This window comes from Suricata suricatta, chromosome 5 (assembly GCF_006229205.1).
Source record: "Suricata suricatta isolate VVHF042 chromosome 5, meerkat_22Aug2017_6uvM2_HiC, whole genome shotgun sequence".
NCBI classification, from domain to species: domain Eukaryota; kingdom Metazoa; phylum Chordata; class Mammalia; order Carnivora; family Herpestidae; genus Suricata; species Suricata suricatta.
Window position 1 is genome coordinate 103,013,053 of NC_043704.1, and position 12,982 is coordinate 103,026,034.

Here is a 12,982-nt window from a genome sequence, read left to right on the forward strand (position 1 = left end):
ACTTGATCTTCGGTTACTCCTTGTAACCACTCACAGGAGGGCGCAGCAGCAATGACTGCAGGTGCTGCGGAGGGGTGGACTGATGGCTTAGGGTTACCCGGCTGGTAAGTAGCCTCCCTGAGTCGGAAACCAGCTCTCTGTGACTGTGCCTGCTCTTGCTGGGTACCACACACTGTCCCTTAGAGTCCGGTTCCAAGTCTCCTCTTCCTCTATTAATAGAGGAATGGGTTATGTGGGATAGTCATCATTTTCTCTTTCCATTCTAAAATTCTAGGCACCTTCTCTCAGTCTGTGTGCAACGCCACTGAGCAATTTAGCATGTTTAATAAGTTACGTCCTAACTCTCTTATTTTAGAAAATATATTTTTCATTATTTACTCTCAAGCTGGTCATCTGTTTTTTCAGAAGCTTCTGTCTCCCCATGTGCAGAATCTGAAATGACAAGCAGGATCTTAAGAGAGATGAGGGTGAAGAACAGACCAAAAAAAGAATAATTATTTTATTGGTCAGCTGACCAAGCAGCAGGACAAAAATCAGTTATAAATAACAAAGACTTTTAACTCATTAACTTTTATGATCAAGATAAAACTCAGATTGAAGATGTCTAAAAATAGGATATATTTTAATTTCCAGAAAGTCCCTTTTGGCCATCATACAGGTAAGAGCTTCCCAGCTAGTTATCTTATTTATCTCGCTCTTAAAAATAACAGCTGCAATTGGAGATCCTCAAAAAAGATGGCCTTTAAAAAAGTACATTTGGCCAAGTGGGAGCTGCTGCTTCTTTTTTTAAAGATTTATTTTTAGGTAATGTCTACTCCCAGTGTGAGGCTCGAACTTACCACTCTGAGATCAAGAGTCGTGCCGGTCAAGATCCCAAGTGGGAGCTTCTTGTATTCTCTAGGTCCCCATCAGAACTTTTAGGAGTTAACTGATGGCACGAGATAATGACACGAGCTCAGATGATTTCTGTTCTCTCTTTACCTTGTGTTGCAAGGAGAATTTTATTTTTCCGTACTGTGTGAACAAAAGACTTTAACTTTGAGAATCTGGGAAGACAGCCAAGAAATGTCGCCCTCTGAAAAACAAAAACTGTGGGAATAAGAAGAATGACATTAACTGACTCCTGAGGAAATAACACATTTAAGTGATGACGGGTAAGTGGGAAGCATTTGACCAGAGGAACGTTTCTCAAAGTGGATTGTAAATAGAAACCTACTAGAAAGAGTTTCGTGGCTGACTTATTTCTGCAAGTACTGGATTAAATAATGTTGAAATATATTCATTAGAAATCATTGTAGGATTTCTCAGAACCTTTAATATATTGATATACATTGTGAACTTAAAAATTTTTTTTAATGTTTATTTATTTTTGAGAGAGAGAGACAGAATATGAGGAGGGGAGGAACAGAAAGAGAGAGCGAGAGACACCGAATCTGAAGCAGGCTCCAGGCTCTGAGCCATCATGGGTCTTGAACTCACAGACCACAAGATCATGACCTGACCCAAAGTTAGATGCTTAACTGACTGAGCCACCCAGGCACCCCTACATTGTGAACTTCTAAGAGAAGTTATAGTATGTGGTATTTTCCAAAAGTGTTTTACTATGGAATCATTTTTTTGTAGATAAATCTACTGTGGCAAACCCCTTACTGGGATATTTTCTTAATTTCAACAAGGGATTCTGATTATCTGCTTGTATATATTTCTATAAATAAGTTTCGTTATAAAATAAATATTTATACAAGTAAGTCTACACAAGAAGTTATTTATACAAATGAATTGTAACATGTCTCAATATGCGCTGTACTTTCAGTTTGAGAAGGAGAGTTGAAAAAGAGAATTCGATAAGAGGCAGAATTTGTGCCAGCCCCACTAGTTGTTTCTCTACAACGGGTGGGTGCTAGTTCAGGAGGGCCACCATACCAGAGTGCCACAGACTGGGTGGCTTAAACAACAGAAATTCATGTTTTCCTAGTTCTGAAACCTAGAAGTCAAGGTATGAGTAGGGCTGGTTTCCTCTTTGGCTTGCGGAGTCCTCACGTGGTCTTCCCTCGCGCTTGTTCGTGTGCTAATCCGCTCCTTTTATAAGGGCACCAGGCATATTGGAACACAGCCTGCCCTAATCACTTCCTTTTACCTTACTTACCTCTTTACAGGCCTCGCCTCCAAATATAGTCACACTCTGAGGTACTGAGGGTTAGGGCTTCAACACGTGAATTTTGAAGGGACACAATTCCTAGTGGACTAGGAGGATAAATTACCAGCAGCTTGCTACATATTCCATTGAGACCATGACATTCTTTGCACCCCATCCCAGTCCTTCTTGAGCAGACTTTTGAACCTGAGATGAGCCTCAGAAGATGTTCCAATTGGGAGGAACTAGCCTCATAGCCAGACACAGTCTCTTTGACCATTATATTTCCTTAGAAACTTAATACATTAGCCTGCTGGCCTGTGAGCTAATCTCTTAAAAGTTTGGTCAAGATGATTTAGTTTCCCTGGACCTGATCACACCTAACTGGATGGGTAAAATGTATTTTTTTAAACTAATAGAGCTGGGGGCCAGATATTGCCCTGCTGTGCCTCTAGCGGGAGAGCCAAGAAAAAGGAATGATCTCTGACTGAGGTCAACTCTGCAGCAGGGACTATGTATGATAACAGCTCACAGGTCCTGGAACTGCATTGGGCATTTTACATTAGCATCATCTCATCTATTGCTTACAACATCTCTTTGAGATAAAGGCACTATTATCACCTCTAGGTTAAAGACAAGGAAATTGAATTCTAAGGAAAATACTTCTTAGTTACACAAATAGGAAATAATTTGAAGCTTCCAATGCTCTTAACAATAATCCTACATATAGTTTAATGATCTCACTTGATTTTAGGGGGGAACAAAAACTGTTCCTCTCTCTTCATGTTCTGTAACTAGAGCCTGTGATTTATATTGACAAAAGACGGATTAACAGGAGAAAACAGTTTTAAAGTTTATTTATTTATTTTGAGAGAGAGAATGAGCAGGGAGGGGCAGAGAGAGAGAGAGAGAGAGAGAGAGAGAGAGAGGGAGGGAGAATTCCAAGCAGGCTCCACGCTCAGCGTGAAGCCTGGCATGGGGCTTGATCCCACGAGCCATGAGATCATGACCTGAGCCAAAATCAAGAGTTGGACATTAAATCGACTGAACCACCCAGGAGCCCTTTTTTGATATTTTTATATGCATGGGGACTTCACAGGAAAGAAGTGAAAACCCAAAGAAATGGTTGAATTTTGGGGCTTATATATTATTTTAACAAAAAATGATAGACTATGGAAAAGTAATTCGATAAAGGAAAATGGTATTGGGCTCCAAAGAACAGTAAGGTGTGGGAAGTTGAGTAGGAAATGTGTAGTAGATAAGGGTTGTTCAGTAAGATTTGCTATGCTGACTCCACCTCCAGGTGTCCTCTCCAATGATTAAGCTGGTCCTCTTCCAGATATGGGAGAGAGGAACACCTTCACAAATGGAAACTTATGTCACTTCTGTGAAGGGAAATTCATACCCTGCTTTTAGGCAGAAAGAGGGAGGGCAGAGAGCTCTTCCTATGTCTGTTTCTCAATTGCCTTTAGCTTGAAATAATAAAAACAATCCTTATGCCAAAGTTGGCATACTTTGGGATGAGATATTTGGATCCCCTTCAGTTCCTACAATCTTTAGAGATAAGGAAGGAAAATGAAGGCAGGAGTTGTCCAGGGCTATAAAGCTAATAAGCAGAAACTAGACTGTAAGCTGATCTTTCCGACTTCCGAAGTACCTATATACAAACTGTATGAACAGAATTTTTTAAATAAACGTTTTGTTTCAGAACAGTTTTGTTTTTTATTAAAATAATTTGTTTAATGTTTATTTATTTTTGAGAGAGAGACAGGAGACAGAGCACGAGCAAGCGAGGGGCAGAGAGAGAGGGAGACACAGAATCTGACACAGGCTCCAGGCTCTGAGCCGTCAGCACAGAGCCTGATGCAGGGCTCAAACTCGCAAACTGTGAGATCATGACCTGAGCCGAAGTTGGAAGCTTAACCAATTGAGCCACCTAGGCTCCCCATGAGCAGTTTTAGATTTACAAAAAAATTGCAAAGAAAGTGTAGAGTCCTCGTATACTTTGCACCTAGGTTCCCCTCTTATGAACGTCTTACGTTAGTGTGGTACATCTGTTATGAATGACAAATCAATATTGATACATTGTTATTATTTTTAAAGTTTTTTTTTTTAAATTTTATTTCTTTATTTTGAGAAAGAGAGGGTCATGGAGGGGCAGAGAGAGAGAGAGAGTGAGCGTGTCAGAGAAAATCCCAAGCAGGCTTTGTGCCACTAGCACAGCATCTGATGTGGGGCTCAGACTCATGAACCACGAGACCATGACCTGAGCCAAAACCAGGAGTCGAACACTTAACCAACTGAACCAGCCAGGCACCCCTAGTTCCATTATTATTAACTAAAGTCCATACTTTATTCAGATTTCTTTAGTTTTCATCTAATGTCTTTTTTTCTGTTCAATGATCCCATCCAGGAAGCTACATTCCAGTTGGTGATCATGCCTCCTTAGACTTCACTTGGCTGTATCAGACTCTCAGACTTCCCTTGTTTTTGATAGTCTGGACAGTTTTGAAGAGTGCTGGTCAAGTATTTTGTAGAATGTCTCTCAGTTGAAATTTGTCTGATATTTTCCTTGTGATTAGACTGGGGTTCTATGTTTTGGGAAAAGGCCACAGAGAAAGAGTGTCATTTTCATCACGTCATTTCGAGTATGTACTATTGACATGACTTCTCCCTGTTGATGTATGTCAGGTTTCTCCACTGCAACTAAAGAGAATTTCTTAACTGCCTTTTCCTCCTGGGTATCATTTTGTTCTCACATTTCCGTACAGCAGCAGTCTCTGATCGTTTGCTTTTACAGAACTCTGCTGAGTGTCCAGCTGGACCGTGTAGTGACTGCTTGTCATTCTGTTACTGAGGGGAGGGATTTGTTCTTGCTCTTGTCCTTTGTCAGTGAGTTTTTGTGCTTGCATGTGCGTGTACATGTGTGTGTGTGTGTGTGTGTGTGTGTGTGTGTGTGTGTGTGTGTAAAGGGGAGTAAGTGGCTTGTTGGTGGTGTGTTAATTCATCTAAGGACTCTGCTGACCAGAATCGAAGAGTTCTAAGAGGGCTCCAGACCAGTGTTGGAGCAGTAACCAGCTGAGGGGACTTAGCAAGTGACCACGCTGGGCCTTTACGGGGAGATGAGAAGTTCAGGAAAAAAACTTCCCGGGGGCCTCAGTTTTCTCAATGATGAAATAAAGTGGAGGAAATGGAGTCTGTGAATTCCAAGGTCACTTTTCACTCTGAAACCAGGGATCTGGGGTCAGAGGGCAGGAAAATAAGGTGGGTTCTTTCTTCCTGTATCAACTTTATTTCTTTAATAATTCATTACAAGCTAAAGCATTAAAAAGAATACTGATTCCTAGTCCCTGGAGGTATTTCTTTGGCTGGAGTGTCTGGTTTAATGAAGATAGAAACACTCTTGTGGGAGCAGATCCCGGCCTGCTGCTTCGCCCACACTTGCCTCCACAAGAAGCTTGGCCCCGTTTCTTCTCAGCCTCTGCTGCGTTTCTACATCTTTCTCGCTCCTTTGCATACAGCTGTGGTGAGAGAGACTTGAATGGTTTATTGTTTATCCTCCAGGAGCATTTTTCTAAGCTGAGGTGGAAACACACCTGGTACATAAGCCCCTTTCTGGCCAAAGCTGTCCCTATTTCTGGATTTATTTTAGGGTCAGAGTCAAAGTCTGAAAAATTTCATTCTTGCTTTGTGAACCTGAGAAAAATCACAGTTCATTTTGCATGTGTGTGTGTGTGTGTGTGTGTGTGTGTGTGTGTGTGTGTATCCTTGGTCATTTGCTATGAAACAAAACTTTGTGGAATGTATGCTTTTTGTTTTTCAAAGTTTCTTTAATTAAACCCTATATGCTGGCTCAATCACACTAAGTATTTACTGTATACTATTGCAATATTTCCTTTTTCAACAAAGTACTCCAACACTCTTCTATATAACTATTAACTTTTGTAAGTTCACAACTTGCCCATTTGTCATTTTGCCCAATGTTACATTTTGCCTCCAGGTAGGAAAGGAAAAATCTAGGAAAATGTCGTCATGCCTAGTTTGTCTTACACTCACTTCCCCTCCTTGGAAATGGAGAATTAAGGTTATTCTTCTATCAATTTTTCCTGGTTTTTCTGTAGCCCCATTTAAGGGGAAAAACCTTTTTGTGTGTTGTCAATTCCTCTGGGTTCACTTACATCAGCTTTGGCTGGGTTGATGTTTAAAACATTTTCAGAGGGGTAAATAATTTATTTGAAAGCTAGTGGAGAAAGGCACTTAGAAAAATTAAACCAAGTGAGTGAATTTGAAAGAAAAGATGTTACTGGGAACCAAGTAGTTTAAAGAAGAGGGAGGGATCTTCATTTCAAAAGCAAAGGTAAATGTCATTTAAGTGTTACTTTCATATTTTTTTATTGATCTTATTTGAAAATTTACATCAGTACAGATGTAAATATGTCTGAATAAGTAAACATGTCTTTAAAATATTGGCTTAAAGATATTCTTCTAAGCTTTGATACTATCTTGTGACATGTTTATATGTTACCATTGTGAGTAGATTTAGTAGCTCTTTAAATAATTAAATACCTTTCACATCCAATTTGTACAAGTTCTCTGGGATTTTGCGAACCTATCCTGGACTTTTTCTTTATCTATCTATCTATCTATCTATCTATCTATCTATCTATCTATCTATCTATCATCTATCATCTATCTATCTATCTATCATCTATCTATCTATCTATCTATCTATCTATCATCTATCATCTATCTATCTATCATCTATCTATCTATCAATCATCTATCATCTATCTATCTATCTATCTATCTATCATCTATCTATCATCTATCAATCATCTATCATCTATCTATCTATCTATCTATCTATCTATCTATCTATCATCTATCTATCATCTATCATCTATCTATCATCTATCTATCATCTATCTATCATCTATCTATCATCTATCTATCATCTCTCTCTCTCTCTCTCTCTCTCTCTCTCTCTCTATCTATCTATCTATCTATCTAAGTGAACTTCATGCCTCGCACAGAGCCCATCTCAGGGCTCAAACTCATGACCCTGATCAAGATCTGAGCTGAGATGAAGAGTCAAGTGCTTAACCAACTTGAGCCACCCAGGCTCCCCTCTAATTTGTTTTTATGCTAGACTCCCCATTATCTTACTCTACTTAAATCATATATAGAACTATCCCTTATCTTGGATTCTCATCTTGGTCTCTAGGGAGAAGTCACACAAACCGGGGAAAGACCGTAGTTGCCCCACAACTGTTTTTGTATAATACTGGCTCTAGAGGAAACATTTGTGAAAATGTGACTGTAAAATCATGGTAAGAGTAGCAACATTAACATAAATCAGAAAAAAAGGAAAAAAAGTACCCATAAACCTCCCATCCACCGCAATAAATCCAACTACTTTCATTTTTGCTCATGACTTTTTCTATCTGTTTAAGTATGGGCACATAAACAATGGAAAAGTTGATGGGCTCTCCAATGTATGTTTGCATTTCTCTGAGGTCAGACCAAAGTAATGAGAGTTGTTATTTCCAGATGCTCAAGCAATTACCCCAAATTATTTGGCTTTCAACTTTCTAAAGAGATAAAAATGCCTTTTGCATTCTGTACCAGAAGCTGAATGTGACCGTGTTTTATTCTCAATCCAGCTACTTAATATCCCCCCAAAATTTATTTTAAAGTTCTTTCAAAATATGTTTTCTAAAAGTTTCAAATCTATCTTTTTTCTTTCTTTTAGTAGAAGCTGATGAGTGTCTAAAAAATGATAGCAAACTGGCGGCTTTGTCTTATAGCGTACAGCTCTGAGTTTGGATTTTTTTGAAGGCATTTATTATTAAATCTAAATTATTTCTTCCACTAGTCTGCCTATAGGTCCTAACAGATGAAAGTGACAATAAATACCTCAAAATCCAGAATTTAATTTTTTTCTTTATTGTTTGAAAGCCTTACTCTCCCTCATAACTGGAGTTAATGCAGTGTGTTTGTGTTTTATTATTCTGAGACATATGGCTAAGCAACTTTATCAAACCCACAAGGCTTTTGAGTAATGTGAGCCTCTGTGATTCCCTCAGGTTCTTTTTGGCGCCATCAATATTTCATTGTTTACCATTTGCTTCATGATTTGGCACATCTCCTACCCTCCTCCCAACTCAGTAAACTGTAGTTCCAGCAGCAGCTTCGGGGAATGAGGTTGGCTTGGGCCTTCTGAAACAGCGGCCTGGGCCCAGGAGTCTGAACCTAAAGGTTTAAAATGAATCTGTCGGACTCTGTGGGCCACGAAAGAGTGCTTTGGGAGTTGGAGTTGAAATATAGGAGACCATGCATTTTTATGCAAAGACTCTTCCCTGATTCACTTGGAACATCAGTGTTTCTTTTCTTTTCTTAAAAATTTTTAAAAAAATGTTTATTTATTTTTAAAAGTGAAGGAGACAAGAGTGTGAAGGGTGGGGAGGCAGAGAAAGAAGGAGACACGGAATCCGAAGCAGGCTCCAGGCCATGAGCTGTCAGCACAGAGCCCAATCTGACACGGGGCTCAACCTGACAAACTGCAAGATCATGATCTGAGCTGAAGTCGGGCCACTCACCTGACTGAGCCACCCAGGCACCCAGGGACCTCAGTGTTTCTGACATAAAACTGTGACCCTTAGAAGATCAAAATGCATAAAAATGTTTAAGAATTTATAAGAATGTTCTTGACACAAAACAATAAGTGAGTTTAATTGGAAACTGGTTTTTTTTCCATAATATTTTATTGTCAAATTGTTTTCCATACAACACTCAGTGCTCTTCCCCTCAAGTGCCCTCCACCATCACCACCACCTGTCTTCCCCCCTCCCCCCTCCCCCCTCCCCCCCAGGAAACTGGTTTTATACCTTTATAGGGTACATTTCTTTGGCTACTAGCCCAATAAAAAGTGAAATTTTTATTCTGAAATTGACTTGGGCATCCAGTAAAAATGTCTTTAATTATCACTGACTTGGATGGCTTTTGTTGCTATGCACTACACAGTAGGCCTAGATGGGCTGCCTTTGGTGCTAGTAATGAGAAAACAATTGTCATCCTCTGAATACAGCTCCTCATTAAGAGCAAATCCAGCTTGTCCTTTTTTATTTTAAACTATTTTTTAAGTTTTTTGAGAGAGAGAGTGCACACACATGCACATAGGATAGGCAGAGAGACAGAGGGAGAGAGACCCATCAAAGCAGGCTCTTTGCTGTCAGCACAGAGCCCGATGTGGGGCTTGATCCCACAAACCACAGGATCATGACCTGACCTGAGATCAAGAGTCAGACCCTCAACTGACTGAGTGCCGAGGCACCCCTCAACATGTCCTCTGATGCCTAAACTAGTACCTATCTCCCATAAGGCCCTTTTCTGTCTGAGGATCAACATGGTTGAATCCACTGGGCATGCTGTCATTGTGTACTAATGGTCTGGGTGCAGTTAGGATACATGTTTTGTACTCAGGCATGCTGAATACTGGAGTGGGATGTGTGGTCGTCACACCTGGATGTAATTTAGTCTGAGCCTGCCATCAGGCCTACTATAGCCTTCTTCATCTTGTGGTGAGGCTGTTCCCCAGGGCAACTCAGCTCTAGCATTTGATGCCCATGGCTTTATTCTCCAGAAAGTCATTGTCTTTTCCTATTCCGTTTAATACCTTACCATCCACAAAAACAGGGATAGTCTGTATCTGTGCACAGTACCTTGTGGTATATTGGGTATGCCTCTGCAGTATTTTGACTCTGATAACTAGAGACCTTCATAAGCATTTGATCATCAAGGTTTACAGAATAATCGCTTGGCCAGAAGCTGTACACTACACAATTCAATGACCCAGTAGAAAGTACTTCTTGGAAATTCCCAATGATTAAATTCTTAATGATATTCTTTGATAGTAGATGCTACCTGGAAAATAAGAGCCAAAAGGTGTGGAAACATTACTAGAGTCCTGTCTGGTTTTTACTGATTCAGTTCATTATATATCAGGTGATTAAAATGTCACAGAGAGCAATGCCACTCTGATCTGCAAATTCCCACTATGCTTATCAGATTCCCAAAGCAGAGATGGTCTTTGGCTTTACCCTTTCAGGCTACTTCTATACTAGAAGATAATATCCTTCTGTTCTGAGCATCAGTAAGGCATCAATGTAATACTGGATTTCTCCTGTTGCATAACACATTTATTCATTCCTTTACCCTAGCTACTTTCTCCTTCTCTCCACGTATCAGTGATATTTTTGCCCAAACTTTTCCACCATTTGAAGGCATGTTAGGTTCAAATACTGTGCTGGTCCAGAGTGTTTCCCCCTCAATCCATTCCTGTTCCATAGAGTGGGGTTACACAAGTCAGATGTATGGGCTTTGTAGAGCATTGAGCAACACAGCTGCATTCATGGTCAGTATGAATTTTGCCAGATAGACTGAGGGCATGATGCAACCCATAGATCCTTAGGAATTCTGGCATACACATCTAAAGGTATGGTTAGAGTTTCTTGGTAGGGAGCATCACTACTTCCCCCTGCTTTCAGTACCCACAGTTGTGGTCTTGATCTCTGAAAGACCACCATCAGTTAGGAAAAAAGAAAGTTGAAGTGATATGGGAATAATTGTATAGTCATACTAGCATCGTCCCCACCCCTTGTCCCCCAAATCCTCCAGAGAAGCAGAGGAATCTAAAGAGGAGCCAGGAGCCAGGAGGGCTCCCCACATGTTGAGTGTGAGCGCACACTCATGAAAGTGTGTGAACCAGCCTTTCATGCCTTTATCTCCCCAGCTGTGGATAGTAAATGTTCATTTGCCCCAGACAACTCTCTATGAAACCACTGCTCTGAGGATGATAAGCAACATGATATATCCATTCGTGTGAGATCAGTTTGCCAACTGTTAGACACTGTGGGCTATAAAAGGCATTTTTTGGTCTGAAGAAGTATAAGTCAGGTGTCCAAATTGGCATAGTTATCTTCTAAACTGGTCCTTTTATGGTGTTTCAAGCATTCATATTACCATAGGTATGCAAACACCAGTCCAAATTAAGTGTCTGTTCCATCAGGACCAATTTATATATAGCCTCCTGGCACTACTGGCAGTGACCCTGGATAGCCAGCTGTGCACAGGAGTCTTCTCTTTGGGAGTTTGCCCCATAGCCACCTGTAGTTTCTGTCTTCCTACCTCGCAGATGGGACTGTTCTGGTTGGCATTTTGTACCTCTGGGGATGCAAAAAGAATATGCTGATGATCATCCCATCTCTGTGTTGCTGTATCTTTCCACCTTGGAACCAGTGGACCACCTCAGGCGAATGCATCAAGATAACCACTTGCTGATTCTAATCACCTTCCAAACTGAGAAAGAGGTTCTTCTAATGGGTATTGACATGTCCTATTTAATGCACCCCTTAAATTCCCAATGGCCCGTGTCCCATAAGGATATCCACTTAACAATCCAGTTTTTCATTGTCCATCTGCCTGACCATATGGCCAAGCCATTGGCCACTGCCCACAAGCCAGACACACTCTGACTTCAGGGTTCTCATTGTTGTTCAATTCCTTCAACCCTGCAAGGAAAATAGACATACTCCAGCCCACTGAACAGACTGGTTCTCACCTTCCTCGATTATAGTTTTTATCAGCTGGCCATGGTGCACAGTCATCCAAACAGGATGTTGCTTGTACTTTAGAACTACCATCCTTGAACCATGTGGCTTATTGTAGGTCAGTGAAGAGCCACTCATATGGCATCACCAATGTGTCAATAGGATCTGGCAGCTTTTCAGACAGTTCCAAAGTTGGCCCTCTAGAAAGGGGGCTACACATTCCTGAGGACAATGAGAACCTCCTTTCATTCCCCTGGGAGCATGTTCCTGCATAAACCATTTCCATTTTATTATGGAGCTCTTCTTGGTACTGATTTCCTTATTGGAATGCAACCTACTGTGCATATTTCAGGTTTCAAGATTATTTTCTGTCCCTCAGTCACAGAGTCAGTTTCAATTAATGTCCGGTAATAGCAGGCCAATAAGTGTCTCTCATATGGCACGTACTGCACTGCTGCACCTAGAAGTTTTCTGGCCCCAAATTCCAGCAGTCACCCCTGGGCAGTAATTATGGGCTATTGCCGTAAACTCTATTCAGAGTTAAGTGAGTTTGCGGATATTTCCAAAATCATATCTGAGTGAATCATAAGGGCCCCATATTGAGCAGGCCATCACTTTTTGCTACTGTTAAGTCTCCTATTCAAATACAGCCTTCTTTCAGGTAGTTTTATAATAGGAGCAAGCAGTGTTCCCTAATGTAGGATCTGTGCCCTCCAAATCCAAGCACTACAACAGGCACTGTGCTCCTCACTTAGTTCCAGGGGTAGGCAATGATAGCTGTAATTTTGAGTTGTCTGTGGAATGTCAGACGTGGCTCCTTCCCACGTTACTGCTAACAATGTCATGGTTTTGGGTGGGCTCTGGGATCTTTGCTGGATTTGCCAACCAGCGTCTGTTAGTCATGTATGTCACCATTGCATTTATGTGGTCTTGGCTTACTCCTCAGTTTCTAATACTGTCATGATATCATCAATGTCGTGTATTATGAAACCAAAATATGGCAGTAAGGTAGTGAATTCAAATAAACCTGTGGCAATGCATATAGAATTCTTCTTATATGAAAGCAAACTGTGGTTGGCTCTTTCTGAAATTGTTATCGAGAAAAAAGCATTTGCAAGCATAATCGGAGAGTTCCAGTATCTTTGGCTTCTATTTTTGCACTGTTGAAACCATACTGCGGACTGACAATGCTATACAGGTGATGCTGTATTCAAGTCTCTAAGAGCATATCTCTTTAAGA